The sequence below is a fragment of the Passer domesticus genome, chromosome 15 (assembly GCF_036417665.1).
Source record: "Passer domesticus isolate bPasDom1 chromosome 15, bPasDom1.hap1, whole genome shotgun sequence".
Lineage (NCBI taxonomy): Eukaryota > Metazoa > Chordata > Aves > Passeriformes > Passeridae > Passer > Passer domesticus.
Genome location: NC_087488.1, coordinates 2,966,877 through 2,987,260, shown reverse-complemented (window position 1 = coordinate 2,987,260; position 20,384 = coordinate 2,966,877). Strand labels below are relative to the sequence as shown.

The window sequence follows — 20,384 nt, the reverse complement described above, 5'->3', positions numbered from 1 at the left end:
CTCACCGTGCCCCCTCCACGGCTCCCCATGATCCCCCCTTCCCCTCTCAGTCCTTTCAGAGTCACCCCACCATCTCCCCTTTCAGTCCCCTGACTCATGGGCTCAATGCCCCCTCATGGGCTTTCCTCATACTCCTCAGAGCCCCCACCCCAGTCTCTCCTATCAATCCCACCGTGGATGTCCCCTCTCAGTCTCTCCCTGTGCCGTCCTCAGTTTTCCCTCACAGTTACATTTCCAGTCTGCCTTGTCAGTCTCACCATGGATGTCCCCTCTCAATGCCCCCTTCACAATCATCCCCCTCACAGTCTCCCTTCTCAGTTTCCCCACAGTCACCTCTCAGCTTCCCCCCCCAGTCCCACAGAGATGATCTCTCTCAATGTCCTCCTCAGAGTGTCTCTCTCCATTTTTTCCTCTCAGTCACCTCCTGCAATTTCCCCTCTCAGTCCCACTGTGGACATTCCTCTCAATGTCCCCCTCACAACACCCCCTCCCAAGCTCCCCCTCAGTGCCCCCAATTTCCCCCATGCCCTCAGAGCAGCCACACATGAGGGCAAATGTCCCATTGGAGCTGACCCACTCTCAGGCACTAGCATCAAACCCAGCCTCGCTTTACAAACGCTTTCTGCTCTGTCTAGACAGACTTCCCCAGCCCAAAACAGGTTTAGAAGACTGGAGATCATGTAGTTCCATGGATTTCCATACTGGTTCCCAACCTGAGAATCAGGTCCTATGAGCCCCGGTGACGTGTGTGGCAGCAGAGCTCCTTGTACCCAAACGGGTTGCTTGGGGCTGTTTTCATCACCTTCATGGTGGAATGTCCTCCAAGGGCAGCCACAATGGGAGGAGAGGCTGGAGAAGATCTGGACACAATTCTGGATGTGCTGACGAGCTCCATAAGCTGAGATGGATTCAACAGCAATAATTTATTGGTTTAAAGGAGATCTATAATGACAGATTCCTTTGCAAAGAGTAAGTCTGCCTTTTGTTTACTGCAAAACTTGAATTCATTACATATACTTCTACATTTACATGAATTTCATTACATTTACTTGCAAATTCTGTATTTATTTACATGGTGCCTGTCCTTGCTGAGGTCTGGCTGTAATCACGTGGAGGTCTCTGTCAGGCCTCTGCTTCTATCACTGTATTACTCATTAGTTACACAAGTAAGGGCTCTCTGCTTGTGCCTGCTTTAATTTTTTTCCAAAGCAGTGAGTTCCCCTCTGTTTCAGGATGTTTCAGTGTGGGACAGGTTCAGTGTCTCACAGTGCCTCTAGATGTAAAAGCAGCAGCTCTTATCCAGCAGCATTTTACTGGGGTATTGAGCATTTATCCCAGTTTAGGTTAAAGGAAAATGTTTTGCTGTTGGAGGTGAGGGGTGGGGGAGTCAGGTCAGACTCTAAGGCACAGCTGAGGACAGCAGTGTCTTTTTCTGGCTCCTGCTTGGACTTTTTAACAAGTTTGGTTGGTGTGTTTTGAATTGCATCTTGGATCACTCTTTGTGCTTGCCTTGGTCGTTACAGCCTGGGCAGCCTGAGCTAGTGGAAGGTGTCCCTGCCCATGGCAGGAAGGTGGAATGAGCTGGTGTTTAAAGTCCCTCAAAACCAAACGAGTCTGTGCTTCTGCAATGACATCACTTATGGATAGGCAGGAGTGGCTGACACCAGGAGCTCTCCACAGCACTTTGCTCCCCTCATGACCCCTTTCCCTGCTACTGCACAAACTCTGCAGCTCTGGGATAAAGTCAGGATGGAGATTGACCACTGGGGACAGATCCTGAGCAGTCCCACAGCTACTGCCCCTCTGCAGAGGATGTGCATGCTGCCTGGTGCTGGGTGACACACCCGTGTTACACCAGCACTGCAGCCCTGAGCACACAGCTGCTGAGGCAGGGGCCCTGGCAGCCCCAGTGCTGTGACAGGAGCTGCTGTGTCGGTGCCTCTGAGGGAAATGCCCTGTACCCACTGCTGGGAGAAAGGCAGAGGATGTATGGAGGCCGTGATTAGCTGGGAGAGCTCCTCTGTCTTTACAGCAAGTGCCAGGCTTGCCACGTCGGTGAAGTCAGAGTGGGGCTACAAGTCCCAGGAGCAGAGTGGGAGGGAAAGGAGGTGCTTTGGAGGGAGGGAATCCTTTACCCCAGGCAGTAGGGGCAGAGGAGGAGGGTCCTACTTCCACTGTGTCCTGCAGCTTCTCCGTGCTGCAATGTCCCCTTAGGATGGCCCCAGCTGCCCCTGCCACGGAGTCAGAACAGCACTGGGTTAATGGCAGGAGGAGAGGAAGGCCTTGGCTGTTATCCACTGCCCCTTGGAAAGAGGGCTATGATTAAATACCCTGAGGGCCTCAGAGTAGCCTGGGTACCACAGCCCTTTGGATCAGTATTGCAAGACTTGGATGGCCTCACCCACTAGAACACTAGTAATGCCAAACGTGGAACAAGCTCAAACAGAATAAGAGGATTTAATGAAGAGAAACCCTTTGAAAGACACTATAAATCAAATATGTCAATATTGCCAGTCTGGACCCCAGTGCATGGCTCCCTGCTTCCCCACTGATGGGTAAGCTCTTGAAAGGATTCCTGAGACCTTTGTTTGTGGTGCTCAGGAGGGAGGGTGAAGCAGGTGCTTAATGGATAACTCCTTTATTCAGGGACTAGTTCCAAGAGAAATTGCATAATAAAATCTGCACTGCTGCAGCCCATCGCCAGACTTCCTGTCTCCAGAACTAAGCTGCTTAAAGACACAGTTCCTGAGGTCCTACCTCCCTTCCCCACCCAAACCATGGAAGTATCATTTCTATAGCTTGTGACCTCAAAACCTTACAGCCAAACAATTAGCAGTGTTTGAATAACATCTGAGGAGCTCTGCCCTGTAACTTGTAGTCATTGTGGCACCACCAGAGGAGTTCTCATTGGGAATGGGAGTCTGTTTTTCCTGGTGATGTTATGTCCCAGCACCTGGTGGCCTTACCCTCCCCATGTGCTGCCAAAGCTCTTCCAGGATAGAAGAGAAGCTCAGAGCCTGTTGCCTCTTCTCCTTCTGGCTGCTGCAGAAGGTGCTGCCTATTCTTTCTCCAGGCATGTCTGGTTACACACACCCTGTACTCATGGGATTGTGGAGCAATTTTATGTGAAATAACTGCTGTTTCTGGCTTCTGATTTTCATTGTGTGTGTGAATTCCGTGGTGTTCAGGAAGTGGTGGTAACCCAGGGACCGCAATCACAGCACTGTTTGGTGTTTAGCTGGGTGTCTGTGAACTTCTGCAAACCCTTGGCTCCTTGGGCTACAGAGCTTGACACACGTCCCAAAGGGTCTCCTTGCTTCATTTCATGCAGAAGGAGTATTTGCAGGTGGCTAAACATGTTCTGTGGGCGATACCCCACAAGCACCAATCAGATCTGATTCTGCTCTCCTTTTCATTAAGTATTCATTCATGTAAAGCCATTTCCTACCTACTTGTTGAATAGAGTCCCGTGGGGACTGGATGCAGACTTGGGCTTTTCAGCAAATTGCTCAGAATCTTGCCCATCGTCTGTCAGGACCATCTAACTCTGATGTGGAGGAATCCCCCAAGTAATATGTAAGGCTATCTCACAAAAGCAAGAGTAGCAGTTCAAGAAAAACAGAGTCTTCTGTCATCAGCATAATTGAATCTGTCACTCTGAGGGGTCCTTCTTTCTTAAGTCCCAGATGTGAAGCCTGTAACTTTGCCATGCCTGACAAACTCTTAAGAAAAACCTGTATAAATCTTTGTGCTCTCACTCAGGGTTGTTGCTCGACAATCTCAGACTTTGTCTGCGACACAGCAGTCCATTTGCTTTATTTTTAAAGTAAACTGCCACAAAAAAATGTCTGTCTTTGGGCTCTGCTACATTTTGGTTTCTCATCTCTCTGACACCAGTTTGCAACCTGTCCCGCAGTCAGTTTGAAATCATATTTCTACCCATAAAATAGTAATCTGGGTAATCTGGGCAAATTTCATGTCTGCCAGCTCCCTTTTAGCAGTGGCAATTAGTGGTTTATGGGCGGTTTCAGCCAACATAGGCCAAAAAAAAGACACAGAACATTTTTTCCGCTGCAGATTATGGTGAAAGATCTCTTCCCTGAGCACAGAGAAAGCTGGGATGCCCATAGATACACTCTGGCCACTTGAGATGGGAAGATTTCAGTGTTTCCCCCCTCCCTGCCTTGTCCCCTGGTTGTTAAAGATGTGGCCTTCCCATTGCACCACCAGCAGGAGAGAGCATTCACAAGCTCTTCAGGTGCTGCCACTCACAGCTTGGTGTGAGCTGAATCCCAGATGCTCAGTCTGAGCTTGGGTGCTGAGCTGTGAGCTCAGGAGTGAGCACTGCTCACACTCCCCTCTGCCAAATTCACACAGGTTCCACCTCTTGCCTGAACCTTTATCTTGGAGCAAGACCTTCCCACCAGGGCTCGTGCTTCCCTCCATTCATTCTGCTCCCTCCACACAGCTCAGAGCAGTGGCCTGTCAGCATCTTCAAACCAGAGGGGTTGGATGATTCCTCATCCCTTGAAAGGTGTCTCCAGATTTCTCCCATGTCATTTCTGTCCTCTGCTCATTCCTTGATGGCATCACAGAGACAAGGTCTTCCAGTGCCTACAGGGAACTGAAAGGAAGGATGGTTTACAAGAGCATGTAGTGACAGGACAAGGGGGAATGGGTTCAAATTGAGAGTAATTTTAGCTTAGATATCAGGCAAAAATTCTCCCCTGTGAGGGTGGGCAGGCCCTGGCACAGGGTGTTCAGAGAAGCTGTGGCTGCCCCTGAATTCCTGGAATGTTCAAGGCTTGGCTGGATGGGGCTGGGAGCAGCCTGGTCTAGTGGAGGTGTCCTGCCCATGGCAGAGGGGTAGAAGGAAATAGCATTTAAGGTCTCTTCCATACAACACCATCCTATGATTCTGTAATCAAGTGCTCAGCACTTTTGACCACAATAAGCATTGCTCCTTTCAATTCAATGCCATCCAAGCATTTATTAACCTACTTGGACACACTGCATATGTCTTTTGTGGAAGTAATTCATTACTATAAATCTTATAGTTCTTTTTTATGTCTCTACATATAGCTTTTTTTTTTTCCTAATCAGTAGCAATGCTCACAACAATGCAGTGACTTCAGGTAAGTGTCTGGGATCACATTTGGAAATGCCCTCCTGCCCTTATTTTTTGCCGCAGCAAAATCTGGTGTTCCCAAGAAAACTCTGGCCAAGCTCACAGTCTCACCATCATCCTGTTAGTCACCTGTGTGCAAAACTCTGCTGAGCCACTGTCAAGCCAGGCGATGGGGACACTGGTGGCATTTTTTCCTGCTCTGCCATTGTCCTGGTTGGTGGGGGCAGCCACAACAGCATGGCTCTGCAATTCCTCCTGCTCCATTCAGCCTTGCCTGTCCCTCTGCCTCTTCTCTTCTCGCTATCAGTCACAGCTTTAGTGCAAGACTTGGTTATCTCCAGGAGCTTCATTCCTGGGAAACTCTCTGTACCTTCTCAGTGTTAATCCTGGCTTCCACACTAGCCTTTAAGCTTTTTTGCTGCGGATTCAACTCATCACAACTCTTTTCATCAGAGTTTCTGATGAAAAACTTTATTTTTCATCAGAAACTCTGCTGAACTCCCATAGTTATCCAGAGAGCAACCCCAAGCTCTTCTGCAGTGTCAGCCTCTCTCTCTCCCTCTCTGCTTAAAGACAGCTGTGAAATGTTTTGGATTCAGGTGGCAGACAGGTCCCTCACCCTCTGCATTAGGCTCCAAGAGTTAACTGTGCCCAAGTTCTTGGAGAATGGTACAGACTCAGGTGGCTGCCCTGTCCTTGCTCTGGCACTGTCACGTGCACTCATAGAATCATGGAATGGTTTGGGTGGGAAGAGACCTTAGAGCCCCTTTGTTCCAACCCTGTACCATGGGCAGGGACACTTCCCACCAGACCAGGCTGCTCCAAACCCCATCCTGGCTTTGGACACCTCTGGGGATGGGGCAGCCACAGCTTCTCTGGGCAATCTGTGCCAGGCCCTCCTCACCCTCACAGGGAAGAATTTCCTCCTGTGGACTTTGCACTCCTCCCATAGAGGAAAGGGCCCCCAGCAGCGACCAGGAAGCCTTTCTGGGCTGGGTCTTGGAAAACTGTCCTGCTGAACCTGTTCCAATTTGTATGAAATTCTTCAATATTCATCAGGACAGGGAGGGCATCGAGCTGGGTTGACAAGGGGGATATATTACTGCCTGGTTTGTGCCTCCAGCCTTGCTATTCCCCTACCACAAGAGTTTTTTCCTTGTTTTGTGTAAAAAAAGAGCAAATTCTACAGGAGCTTGAAGGTCAGTGCTCACTGGTTTGGGACCAGTAGAAAGTGGGACTGGCCCAGCCCCACATTGCCCCATAAGTTGGATGATGATGACTCTTTTCACCCTTTTCTAGCAGATAAGGTGTTTGTGGAAATCTTCACCTTCAGCAGGTAACTCTGGTGTGTTCAGGGCTTCAGTAAGTACTCAGAAAACCCCCCGGAGTTTCAGCTTTCAGAACTCAGAAAGCACTGAAACCATCTGATTTATTAATTGACAGTGAAAACACCTAATTTCCCTGCTGTGTGAGCAAAACTTAAAAAACAGCTTTTAACTCCAAAACTGGGAAAATAAAGGGAGTAAGAGAGGACAAAATGACTAAAACACATCAATCTACTCACCTTCTCCTTCAGCAAATTTTTCACATTTGATTCAAACCAAATTCTTTATTTTTTCTTGTTATGGCAACCACAAGTTTAAAGGCTCCACTATTTCTGAAGCCCTGTGGTTCTCTCGGGCAGCTCCTTGGGCAGCTTGGCTCTCATGCATCCCAGCTGGATGCATCTTGCATCCCTCCTGTTGCCTTGTTTTGGCTGCCTGAATCATACCTGGCATTTCTTGGGTGCCCAGCACAGAGCCAAACCCAAACCTTTCCTGGTGACTCAGTCCAGAGTTTCTCCCAAACACAACATGAGGGCTTTAGCTGCAAAACCCTTTTTCAGCATTAATCACCTTTCACTGTAAGTTTGCACAAGCTCCCAAATAATGGGGTCAGGTGAAAGTAGAACTAATTATTGTCATTATGGCTTCTAGCTCATAGAAATATGGAAGGACAGACTGGTTTGGAAGGGACTTTGAAGACCATCCTATTCCACCCCCTGCCATGGGCAGGGACACCTTCCACTCTCCAGGCTGCTCCAAGCTTTGTCCAACCTGGTCTTGAACACTCCCAGGGAGGGGCAGCCACAGCTTCTCTGGCACCCTGCTCAGAGTAAGGGGATCACAGCAGGGCAGCAAAGTGACTGAGGTGATGGTGATGGTCAGCACAGGATAAAATGGGACCATTTCCTCTGGAAAACCTGTGAGAGAATGATTCCAAGGAGGTGCTCTACTCTGTTGCTTCTAAGGTTATCAAAGAAATGACCACCCCCACCAACCCCCACCCCCCCTCCAAGCTGTGGTGTCCCATTCTGTGACATTAATGACAAGAACCTCTTTGCACAGGATGTAATTTGCCTGGGGAAATTAATTTCAAAAAGGACCAGAAAGTTAAATACTATTGCAGAGCTTAAATTAAGGCAAATAATTTTATAGCCAAAATAATATTTTTCTGTGACAAATTATGTAGAAGGCAATAGTAATAAAATGTGATGCTCTAGGGAATGAAACAATCCCTGTAAAGGTCAGGAAACTCTTTTAACATACCTGCACATCAGTCCAGATGCATTTTAATTTGTTTGGGTTTTGTATCCTTTGTTGGACATGATATTCTTGCCTGAGTTCCTCAAGGCCAAACACTTGATTGGTGGACAGAAAAACCTTCCCCAGCTCTCTCAGGATATTGCTCCCTCCTTTGAAGCATGAGCAGATGATTTCTGTTACACTCCTGTCCCATTCCTGCAAGACTTGACACACTGCAAGGTCTTGGTGGCATCTCACCCTGTGACCTGTGACTCCACGATTTTGCTGTTCATGGCTGTCTCTAATTATATCAGGATTAACTTTTCACCCCAGGCTGTCCACCTTGGGCACGATGGTTAATTCCATGAATGGTTCATTCCTGTGCTGTGGAGTTTCATGGCTTGGCTGTCGATGTGCTCTGTGCTTCCCTCTTAGATCAGCCGAGGTCGCTTCTCTTCCTGTCTTAAGCCAGCAGCACATTAGGTGTTAAGATGAGAAATTCCCTTTTTTTTCTGCTTTTCTTCCACCCTGTATCAGCTTATCCCAGCCTTGTGCTGACCAGGGAAGTGGAGCCAGATCAGCTGTCAGTCACCCAGCCTGGAGGTCCCATCATTGTCACCCTGGAGCAGGGCCTGACAAACTACTGCACCTCATCTCAATGCCCAGCTCCTCCACATCCCGTGTGTGGTCACATCTGCTCAATCAGCCCATTTGGCTCCTCTGCCAGGTCAGCTCCACTCCCCATGGCCCAAGCCCACTTCTTCCTGCTTGTCCAAAGGCTTCTCAGCTGCATTCCAGCTTCCTCTGTCATCCACACAAGATGACACTTCGTGCTCATTTAGGGCAATTTACCAGGCTGGTTTGAATATGAGAGCTCTGAAAATTATTTCACACTTGTGAAACAAACCCAGACCCAACTTTTTCACAACGGCTGTCAGTGATGTTCACAGCATCCTGAAAGGCTTGTGTGGAATTTGCTCATGAGCTTTGTAGAATTATCCTCTGGGAGAGAGCAAATATGGGAGAATTTGAGCTAGGAAAGACAATTTACGTTATTGAAGTGTTAAAACATGACAGAGCTGTTACCTCAAATCTGTATTATAAAAGAATCCAAAGATTTGATAAAATACAGGGCTTTCATAGAATCACAGACTGGTTGGGGTTGGAAGGGACCTTAAAGCCCATATTGTTCCACTCCCTGCCATGGGCAGGGACACTTTCCACTACCCCAGGGTGCTCCAAGTCCTGTCCAACCTGGCCTTGGGCACTTCCAGGGATCCAGGGGCAGCCACAGCTGCTCTGGGCACCCTGTGCCTGGGCCTGACCAGCTTCACAGAGAAAAATTTCTTCCCAATATCCCTCTGGCAGTGGGAAACCTTGTCCTGTGACTCCAGACTCTCGTCTAAAGTCCCTCTCCAGCTCTCCTGGAGCCCCTTTAGGCACTGGAAGGTGCATAATACAGATCACAACACAAAACAGAGATACCTGAGACATCTTTGAAGAAGTACCCATTAATTACTGCAGTCATTGCATGGTCCTGGTCACCCCCAAGCCTTTGATCAGAGATGTCTAGAGTGATCTCTGCTGCTTCCAGAGCAAAGGCAGCTCCATCTCCTCCTTCCCCAGCTCTCCTGGAGGAAGCAGTGACCCTCTGCACTCCCACACCAGTGAGAGTTCTCACCACAACACTGGCACATCATGGCTTTGGTTATGACTTTGCACCACTGGCTGAGCCCAAACTAACAAAAAAAAATCCCCAAACTGTCTGGCTTTATATTTTCCTGGAGTTTAAGTCCAGTTGAAGTAATTAGATCATCTTTTCTGCATTTTTGGATGTCACAAGTCACTGCATTTCAGGTGAACATTGAGCCCTGTCACTCAGGCCAGATGAAAACCCAGCAACCCTGGGGAGAGCAGAGCTGCTGTGGGCTGACATGGGAGGTGACGAGTTGCCAGCATGGGCCTGGCACTGCCAGGGAGGATTTGACAGTTCACAGCAGCACCTGGTGCTCCAGCCCGATGGAAGGAGGATGATCCAGACCGGATGATCACAAAACACTTGGACAAGACAAGAAATCCTCAAGGCTTCACCCCCCAGCCCCCTGCTTGCAGGCTGAGCCCTTCCTCCCAGTCCCTGCACTAAAGCTGTGTGGTTGCAATGAGCTAATTCTGCTGGAGAGGCTGCAGGCCCCAGTGCAGGCACTGCTCCCCTCGCGCGCTGTCGCAGCACGCAGCCACCGCTCCTGCAAGAGAGCTGCGGCTCATCTCAAGGTTGAATTTGTCCAGCTTCAGTCCCTGGGATATTTACATCTCTGGAAATGGTCTGGGGGTGCTGCAGTCCGTTATAGCAGAGCTGTTGCTTCCCTCAGTCAGATCTCTGGGCAGCTCCTTGGACTTTAACACTGCCGTGTCCCCACATGCACCCTTCTCTGTACCCTGTATTTTTTATTTTTTTTTTAAGATTAAGGAAAACGTATTTTATTTTCAAGCTTTTCTTTTCAATTGCAAGGACTGGACACTCTTTTTAAATTACAAGAGATGAGAATCTTGTGCATTTGCATGACCCCAATGGTTTCAAAAACTCCTTTAACTAAACCATTGCCCAGATTTTACCAAAGACACGTGGGGCTGATGTACATGAGGGCCACTGACACCCAGCACGGAGCACATGAGCCCTGAAGTACCTAAAATTATCTCATGTTGGCTTTTGAAGATAAGTCTCCACCCTCCATTCAGAATGACAACTTTTGGCAACAACAAGAAAACAGAAATGACAGATGGTAACAAAATCTGGTACACAAACATGACAGTAGGCAATATAATGAACATTTCACCCACTCCTTCATTTATGCTAATCGGTGCTTTTGAGCAACCGGAATTGTTCTGCCAGACAGCCACGGATCTGAAGCACAGCACAGCAAATCTCAGAGGGCCACCAACCTGAAACCAGGGTAAAACCCCACCAGGCGACTCGCTGTGAATGAAATTAAAGTATCACTGAACTCCAGCCCTGACAAAATCCCCCCACTCCTAAAAAGCACATCGACCTCTCCTCCTGCCCTGAAAACACCACATCCACAAAACAGAGGCAGTTTGGTTTTCCTGCTACCTAAAGCTTCACCAAAATTCAGAGGAACCAGCAGAAAGGAGAAGTAGCAGCCTCGCAGTCAATGTGAATTGTGCTAAATAAACGTATTTGTAACGGCAACAAAAATTTCCTTCAAAAAGCATTTTTCTCCCAGACTCAGCTCTCTGGATGGACTCTGTCCCTGCAGGAAAATGGTTACTCTTCCCTTTGAAGCCCACTTATCTCATGCTGACATTCTCAGAGGAAGGTGCTATGTCACCCACAAACCTCCTTTTATTTCCTATAAAAATGTAAATCAGCCTATTTTTTTCCCCCCAACAACCTTATGTAATGAGCAGTGTCCTCGCTCAATCATTTTGAAGACGTGCTTTAGCCCCTATTTTATGCAGGAATCTGTGAGAATGAAGCCATTCCTCCCTTTCCTTCCCTGATATTTCAGTGCTTGCTCCTTTGCCTGCTGATGCAAAAGCTCTGTGGCCATTCCTGGCGTGGGCAGGACCTAAAAACATCTCAGAGGGCAACAGCAACACCCTTATATTTTCCCAAGGATATAAAATAAGTTTTCCCACAAGTAAATTGCCAGTGCTTTCAGGAAAAGAGGGGCAACCTTGAGCACTTGCCCTCAGAGCCAGCTGGGATGTGTAATTGTACAAATCTGTGTATATTTGTAATTAAAAATGAGGCTGATCCTCTGTGATCAAAATTTCAAGACACTGCGCTTTACAGGACACAATTTTTCTTTGCTTACAGCACTGTCACACATTACCCACAGCAGATGAAATGCTCTCTTCTGGGGGCACAATCACAGTGAAAACATGGGAAAAATAGGGAATTTTGGTCAAAACATTTCAGTTGCTTTTGAGGGCAGAAAACCCCATGGTCTTGGTGGGTTTCCAGTAACCAGGTCTGCAAATCCTACCCTGGGCTCCAGGAGAAGATAATCTTTGTTTCAGAGATTTATCTCATAGAACCAGAAATCTCCCACTGTCCTCATGAAGATCCATGCAGACTTCTCTGACCTGGGGAAAAATTAATTTCTTCTGCTTTCTGTCTTATTCACTTGCCATTTCCTGCCCTGGATCAAGCATCCCAGCCTGTATAGTTGTTCCCTGGGTGAAAGCTACTCCATTTATTTAATTATCCTTGATGCCCACCTCCCCCTCTGGCTTTTTCTGTGCAAAGTCACATATCAATTTTGAGTTAAGGGGATCTCAGCACACACAGCAGTTGGAGCAGAATCCCCTGTGGATGGAGACATGGCAGACCAGGGTTTCCTGTTCTCCTCTCTGCTTCAGTCTCAATGATTCCTAAAAATAATGCCCCAACCAACTCCCAGACTTGAAATCCTGGAGAAGCACTGACCAGTAGGGCTGGGGTCTTCCAGAGACCCCCACTCTGCAGCCCCTGGGTGCCTTCATAGCCCTTTTTATGGAATAGCTTGGGAGGAACCTTAAAGCTCATCTCGCTCCACGCCTGCCATGGCAGGGACACCTCCCACTGTCCCAGGCTGCTCCAAGCCCTGCCCAGCCTGGCCTTGGGCACTGCCAGGGATCCAGGGGCAGCCACAGCTGCTCTGGGCACCCTGTGCCAGGGCCTGCCCACCCTCCCAGGGAACAATTCCTAATTCCCAATATCCCATCCAGCCCTGCCCTCTGGCAGTGGGAGCCATTCCCTGTGTCCTGTCCCTCCATGCCTTGTCCCCAGTCCCTCTGCAGCTCTCCTGGAGCCCCTTTAGGCCCTGGCAGGGGCTCTGAGGTGTCCCTGGAGCCTTCTCCTCTGCAGGTGAGCACCCCCAGCTCTGCCAGCCTGGCTCCAGAGCAGAGGGGCTCCAGATAACCAAATCCTCTCTTTTTTGCTTGGCGTTTTCTTTGGGACTTTTTTGTTTTGTTTTTTAATTTTTTTTGTTTGTTTGTTTGTTTTAGGTCTTTTTCAAGGCTTTACACACAGAGGCTTTCCATCCCCTACCACCCATACGCTTCCTTCTCTCTGCCTAATTTCAGAGTAAGGAAGCCACACATGATGTTTTCTCTCCAGGACACGGTGAACTGGCTGGCAGGTCGTGTGATGAGAAGGAATCTGCCCCGGGACACCGTGAAGAGCTGGGATCTTCTGCCTGCTGTTTGTCGTGGCAAAGGGGAGATGCCTGCATTCAGCTGCTGCTGAAACCAGGAATGCCAGCTCAAAACCTGGAACATCAGCTTGGGACGATGCTGCTCTGATGCCGCTGTGGCTGAAGAGACTCAACCCCACATCCTCGGCCAGCCAGGTGCGCTCACAGGGGTCCCAGAGCCGGGGTCCCGGGGCGCCCCGGAGCCGCCTGGCTGTGGGGAGTGGGGGGCACGGGGGCCGGGCTGTGCTGCTGGATGGTCTGGGCTGCTTTGCTGGAGCCTGGGCCAGGACCCCCGACAGCCTCCAGCTCTGCCGGGGCCGTCCCCACGTCCCCAGCGGGTTTGGCCCGCTCGCTGGACACGCTCAAAGTTCACGGTGCTATAAATACCCGGGCACAGGGCTGCCAGGGCCGGCCGGCGCGGGGGGGCTGCTGAGCACAGCGGGCTTTCCTGGCAATTAACCCTGTGCGTGCACGAGCCCCCTCTGGGCGCTTTGAACAAGAGGAATCCTCCAACTCGAAATGTGTCTAAAGCCAGAAGAGAGCAGCAAACTCCTTCAGCGGGCTGATTCCTGCTGGGAAGGGCCCCGGGATTGGCACCGGGACTGGAAGAGCACGGGGCGCTGGAGGAGGTTGCGGTGGGTGGGTGTTTTGTGGCCAGGCACATCCACAGCTGCTGTGTGACCCCCAGCTTGGGCAGGTCCTTGTGTGTGGGCTGCAGTGGTGTGGATCCAGCATGGCCTGGGTCCCCCCATAAAGCAGAGGCTGCCCGTGCACCCCACATTCCCAGCAGAGCATGGCCTCATGCTACACAGCCCCATGCCCTGCCCCACATGGCCCCACAGAGCACAGCCCCACACCCAGCCCTGTTTGCCCCCATACCCCGCAGCCCTGTGCCCCCCAGCGTACCCCCTGTCCCCGGCTTTTCTGAAGAGCTAAAACGCATCGGAAAACTTGGAGGGCAACAGAAACGCAGTAAATGAGCACAGGCTCCAACCCCAGCTTGGGGACAGCCACAAAACGTGGAGCCCCAGTGGTGCCAGGTCACCCGAGGCAGAGCACAGCACGTCACCTGCAGCAGGGTGTGAAGCGGTCCCTGGGGACGCCCGTGACCCCACCCACGGCTGTGCAGAGCTCTTTGTGGTTAATATTTTTAACCATTTCCCTCCCACACCTTACCGTGCCGGGCTGAGGGAGGAGCCGGTCCCTGAGGAAGAGCCTCTTGCCCCTTTTCCTGCTCAAACCACGGGCGATGGGAAGCTCGGAGAGAGCAGAGGACAAGGCACAGGAGCAGAGCCCCGCGGGCTGTGTGCCACCCCCGGCTGCTGCTGGGGCTGGGCACAACTCAGGGCACACAGGGCTCAGGGACAGCGGCTCGGGACTGAGCAGGGTCCTGCTGACCGAAGTGATCTCCAGCCCCACGGGGCTGCACATCCCCATGGCCTGGCAGGCAGGGCGTGACCCTGTCCCATGCCTTCAGGAACGTCACAGCTCCAAGGGACTCTTAGCCTTGCTCAGGTGACAGCGCCACCAGAACAACCTCATTTCAGCCTTGGAAATGTCACCTTTTGGGTCTCTTCAGGCCAAGCAAAGACACATTCATCACCTCACTCTCCACCATCTCCTCTCCTCCCATCACCACCGCAGCTCCCGTGATGCCAACCTCCTTGTTGCACTTGGATGTCGTGGCTCTTCCTGACGCTTACCTGACCAGGATTTTCAGGCCATCACTCCTGTGGCCAAGGGGGTCGTGCCCCACAGCCGTGCCCTGCCGGTCCCACAGTCCCTGTGCTGCTCTGGGATGTGGCTGCCCCGGAGCTGGAGCCCTCAAGCCCCAGGGCCGCTGTGAGCGGCACTGCCGGAGTAAAGGAGCCTGGAGGGTGGCACTAGGGGGAGATAAAGGCCGGGACATGCCGGGCCCTGCGCCCTTGCCAGCCCCTCCTGTCCCCTTGTCCCCAAGGCCACCCTAGCCCCGGCTGCTGGTGGGGACAAACGGGAGAACTGCAGCTTTCCACCCATCACAGTCCCGTTGCTTTGTGGGGTCTCTCCTGGCATCTTCAGTCTTTGGGAAGCATCTTTGGCAACGAGGGACCTTACAGCACTTACACCTTTATGCAGCAGGTATGAAAGCAAGAGACTGCCTTCTCCCATGTGCAGGTAGCACATGGACACCCCAAAACCCATCCAGAAAGGAGGAGAACAGATATTACTCCCAGAAGGGGGGTCAGCAGGGAAGGATGAGTCCTGGTGCATGGCCTGGAAGCAGAGAGTGACACATGCTGCAAGACCTCAGCTGGAGGCTCAGCCTGTCACATCTGACTTCCCTTTTCTAATGCCCCTAGGTGCACTTGGCATCAGCACAGCTGTGACAGCCTTTACAGGACCCACCACCAGCAAACTGGGCACCTGCAGGGCTAAAAACCATTTCAGGGGACCTCTGGGCCAAGGTACCATCCTGGTATCACACCAGCTCCTCTGTTCCCCTGGATGTTCCCTTCTCCACAGGCTCCCAGTGACCCCTGTCAGCAGAGATGAGATGAGCTCACCAGGCAGAGTTTGGGGGAGCTCCTGGCACACAAGGGGCTGAACCAGCAGGACCTGTCCCCAGCAGAGCTGTTCATGCCCAGCTGGATCACAGTGGCACCTACAGGTGCAGCTGTGGCTCCTGTGGTGTGATCAGTGCTGGACGCTGGGCCAGGAGCTGTGCAACAGCAGCTCTGCAGGTGGATCCACGTGAGGGGGGCACTTTCCCCTTGTATTTTCTACGGATTAGAAAGAAAAGTTAAATGATTTTCTCTTTTTCCAGGAAGAAGGATTCAGAGTGTGACTGGCACAGAGTTATCAAAAAATGCTACTAATACATGTTTGTACATCACTTACAATGTCATCAAACCACTGTGCCCTGGGGGCCTGAGCTCACTGGGCACATGCCTGAGCTCCCCCAAAAAACCCACACAAACTCCACACAAAAAACACCCCAAACCACCAACCTGCTGCAAAGTTGTGTTTTCTCTTCAACTTCCCAGTTTGGTCACAACCACAGCACACAGAGACAATACTTGCCCTGCAGCCACATCTCTGCTTTGCTCATATTTACAATTATTTAGAGCTCCAGCTCCAGAGTTTCCAACATTCTCTCTCCTAAACTTCAGGACTGCGGCGCTGGAGGGGACGGGCTGGTAACGTGATAGGGAGGTTGGCCTGGGACCAGGAGGCTGCATGCAGAGGGGGAAGGCACAGGGGTGCCCAGGCTGGCGTGTTACCCAGGCCCCTGCAGGAACAAGGTGTCTTTGGCTTGATGTGAGCTGGCAAGAGCGAGAGGAGGGAAGGAGATCCTCCGTCAGCACTTTGCTATGCACTGTGCTCCCTGCTCTCCTCTGCCCGGACACACGGACTCACTGCTCTGGGGGCAGGACAGCTGCTCCCAGGGCTGCTCATCCTGGGTTCTTTCTCCCCCTCAGGCTGGCAAAATTTCATGTTCTGCTTCAGCTTGGCTCCAAACACATGCCCAAAAAGCAGAAAGCAACACAACATCACTGCTTTTGCCATGCCACGAGGTGAGTGAGGAGCACACAGCAGCACCTGAAGGGTCACCCCATGTGCCAAGTGTCCACTGACAGAGGTGGCTCCAACCTGATTCTGTTGTACAGAAGAGCTGACAGTCTGTGCCCAGACCCTGTCACAGCCCCTAAACCCTCAGGAGGCTCTGGCACAAGTCTGGGGTTTGCATTGTCCCTTACCCAGGTAGATCCATCAGTTTGCAAACCAACTTAGAAGTAAAGGCTCATTTTTTCTGCTATTTTTCAATAACATTAAATAAGGACAGAAGCATTCCCTGAGACTGCTCAAGGCCCCCAGTGCTGTGACTGCAGCACAGTTCACCCCTGTGAAATGCATCACGTGCCACTACAGAATCCAGTCCAGAATCTTGGGCTGCAAACGGACAGGGATTGGGGTTTGTTGCAATTGTTTCCATGCTGGTTCTCTGCTTTTAACAGATCATTCCTAAGATTGTGCCATTCTGCCACATGTTCTACACATCATTTCCCATCTCCCAGCTTAGACACAGCCTTTGAAAAAAGACATTTCACCTCCAGCGTGCCCCTGGCACTAGCACAGCCCCTCTGCAGGCAGAGCCCGGCTCTTCCCAAAGGTTCCTTCTCTCAGGCACCTCGTGCCAAGCCCAACATGGTCACTTTGTCATCGAGTGTCAAGCACAAAGCATATGCAGGACAGATGGGTATGAGGTTTATAAGATAATTAAGCATGTTAATGAAGTTCATTTGCATCTAGCTCTTGAATTCCCATAAACTCTGCGAGGCTGGGAAAGGAGAAATGCTGCTTGACATCACAAAGCAACAGAAGTTTAGTTACCAACAGCGAAGTAGTGATTAATGAATGAGACCCAAATGTGGTGTGGCCAGGCTGAGCAGAGCCCTGCAGGTCCCCCTGGCAGAGCCATGACACACGATGTCCCCCATGCCACTGCAGTGGCCACGGCCATTCATACAAACTGCTGTGGGCTCTGCTGGACTGAAACGTCACAGAACCAGAGAGAGCAGGGGGAAATCATTGCTCCAAACAAATATTTGACCCAGAGATGAAGGAAAAGCTCTTTGGTGTGAAAAGAAAAGTCGGTGGCTGGTGTGGGAAGCCTGGTGAGAGCACCCTGTGCATGGGCTGCCCCTGAAGCAGGACCAGGGCAGAGTCTCTTGATGAAGTCACAGCAGGGAGAGGCAGATGAGCATTCCCTGGGCAGAGATGGAGCCCAGGGCTGTGACCCAGACAGAGCTGGAGCAGCCCCAGGAAAACAGGGGAACAGCTTGGATTGGAGATCCCCAAGAAACCCTCAAGGATACCCCAGGGGAAGCAGGGCAGGAGCCGGCAGATTGCTCCACACCCTCCTCCCACAGTGCTGGAGCTGGGAGGACACTGGGGTCCCAAAATGTGGCCAAGCCTGGCCAGAGGCCACCTGCAAGTTCTGACCTCCACAGAAAAGCTGAACTATCACCTCTGGTTAAGCAAGGAGGGCAAAGAGCAGGCAGTTTCCAGCCACCCACGGGTCACAGACTGGGAGATGGCTCCAGGGCTGCAGCACCTCTCTGTGACCCCCAAGGTGATGGTGGCTCCTCAGAAGGGGAAACCCTGAGAGTGGCACAGCCAGGCAGTGCAGAGCCTGGGAGCACCCCACACCAATAACCTGTGGGGTCAGGTACCACTCACCTTCCTGGCACCCAGGGCAATCCTGGAGCCTCCTTCTACCAGAGGAGGAAGAAGCCACTGGATCCCACCGAGATCCCATTCTGCAGCATGCCTGAGGTGCCACATCCCTGGCAGCACCTGTAGATGAGAGACATGGAACAGCCTCCGGGGTGGCCCTGCTGTCCCCCACTGTCCAGCTGGGCCAAGCACACCATGGCAGCGGGCTGAGCACACAACATCACTAGGAACAAAGACAGCCCAGACTTTCAGGAACTGCTGTGAAACATCTCCCTGAGAGATCTTTGGGCTTGTTACACATCCCCACATAAACTAACCACACACAGGGTGGGTCTTTCAACACACCCAACCCATCGGTGTACGACACGTCCTGACCACAAAACAAACCACAGAGAGAAAAGAAACTTTAACATGGGCTCACCCAGGACAAGACAAACTGAAAACAACAAGACTGGATTCATTGAAATACCTTGACCAGATTTATTAAAAAATATCCCTTGGTGCTGACAATCACCAGGATCCACAGTCAGAACCTGACTGGACAACACTGGAACAGTTTTCACCTACAACAGGAGGCGAATGCCTGGGAACACCCCAGCAAGGCCTACACACCCTACTGGCACTAAACCCTGGGCTGGCACCGAGAGCTCAGGGCAAACGTGGCTGTGGTGCAGTTACACCACACGTGTTACTGTGTGCTCTGATACTTACCTGGTGTGTGGGGAAAAAACAAATGTTCAAAATATGGGGGAAAAGAATCAGTCGGGACCCAGAGAAACTGGACTCAGCTTTAATTCCAGCAGCTCTTGCTCTGCTGCAGCCGAGGGAGAGCAGGGAAAGGCAAGCTGGACACATCCAGATGCTCTGGCTGCCTGCTGAGAAGGATTTGGTGCTGCAGGGCAGTGGTGGTGGGTCACTGGTCATCGACAGGCAGCAGGACCCAGAGGAAACCTTCTGCCATCTGCCAGGTCAAACCTGACTGGGGAGGGCTCAGGGCCTCATTAGGGCTTCCATTCCCCAGTGAAACCTGATGAACACACAGTGGGATGCTGACAAGAAACCCCCAGAGAGCTGGGGGGTGTGGGACAGACAGACAGACACGGGGTTTGTTCTTTGGGCCAGATTCTGGTTTTGGAACTATCAAGGTTCCTGTTCTTGCCCAGCCACTGCCACTCAGCCAGTCCTTGCTCTGTGGACACTCACTCCAGAAAAACTGCCTCATTCCCCTTTCCAAGCAAATTGAAGGGCTCTGAATAAGGCACTGGAATTCCAGAGTAAACTATCAGTGCTCTCTGCCAAACAGAAAAATAACTATTTAAAGTTCATTCCCAGTTTTGGCCAACACAAGCTCCCTGTGGGGAAAAGCTCTGCCCAGCAGTGACCGAAGGTGGCTGCAGAGGTGCTGCCAGTGGCAGCTGCACGGCCCCTTCCCAACGCTTCAGAGCTGGATTAAAACGAGGAAAAATTAGGAAGGAGTTGTCTTCTGAGCCTGGGCACTGGGAACAGGAAGGTCATTTGTGCCAACCACCATATCAAAGTGCAGCACGTCTATGTGACAAAGCCCTTCCGGGTTTGAGATGCCTCCTAAATACGCACCTCATCAAAAATTAACTTGGTGGCTTCAGGTTTATCAAAGAAACATTGTTAAAAGCCAGATCCAAACCAAAGGGCTGAAAAACCTATCCCAAACTATTCTTCTTCCAGATCACGTGCCAAGGGCTGCGGCTGAAGCAGGGTTGGAGCAAAAATACGAAAGCAAAAACGATTTGGAGTTGACACAGTGTATTGTGAATTACTTCTCAGCTTTTCTACATCTAAGAGAGCATGAAATGATCGGCCGTACACGGAGCAGTTTAATATACAGTTGATACAGAGCTGCAGATAATACACGTTGGATCTATATACACACAGAGCTTAACATTTCACAGGTACAACTTTTTGCCATCTCGGTTTGTCCACGAAGCATTGGCAGAGTATTTACAGCGAGGCTGCTGCGAGGAAGCCCCGTCCCCGTGGAGCCCCGGCGAGGCTGCCCAGCAGGGGTGTAAACAGAGCCGTTCTCTCTTTCTGCAAGGGAGGGAGAGGGGGAACACGGCTGCGCCGGGCAGGAGGGAAAGGAACCAGAGAAACCAGGAAAAAATAATGTCCGGCTAACCTGGAGACCTCAAAACACTTGAATTTGCCTTTTAAAATATTTTAACTGGAAAGTGTTCTCAATTAATTTTCAATTTGTAATGCAATTATGTTTCAATGGTATTTTCAATTAATGCTTTCTAT

The 20,384-nt window shown here is 50.9% G+C and overlaps 2 long non-coding RNA genes across 2 annotated transcripts; one reads left to right on the top strand and one right to left on the bottom strand.

Moving 5' to 3' along the window:
* The first annotated feature begins 72 nt into the window (after positions 1-72).
* On the top strand, positions 73-19,949 carry LOC135281752 (uncharacterized). The gene is made up of 3 exons (XR_010348273.1): positions 73-969; positions 12,815-13,046; positions 19,812-19,949. It is a non-coding gene; the product is annotated as an uncharacterized LOC135281752 (long non-coding RNA).
* LOC135281751 (uncharacterized) lies at positions 2,440-12,823 on the bottom strand. The gene is made up of 2 exons (XR_010348272.1): positions 7,717-12,823; positions 2,440-4,624 (listed from the first exon to the last, which is right to left on the bottom strand). It is a non-coding gene; the product is annotated as an uncharacterized LOC135281751 (long non-coding RNA).
* Positions 19,950-20,384: the final 435 nt, after the last annotated feature.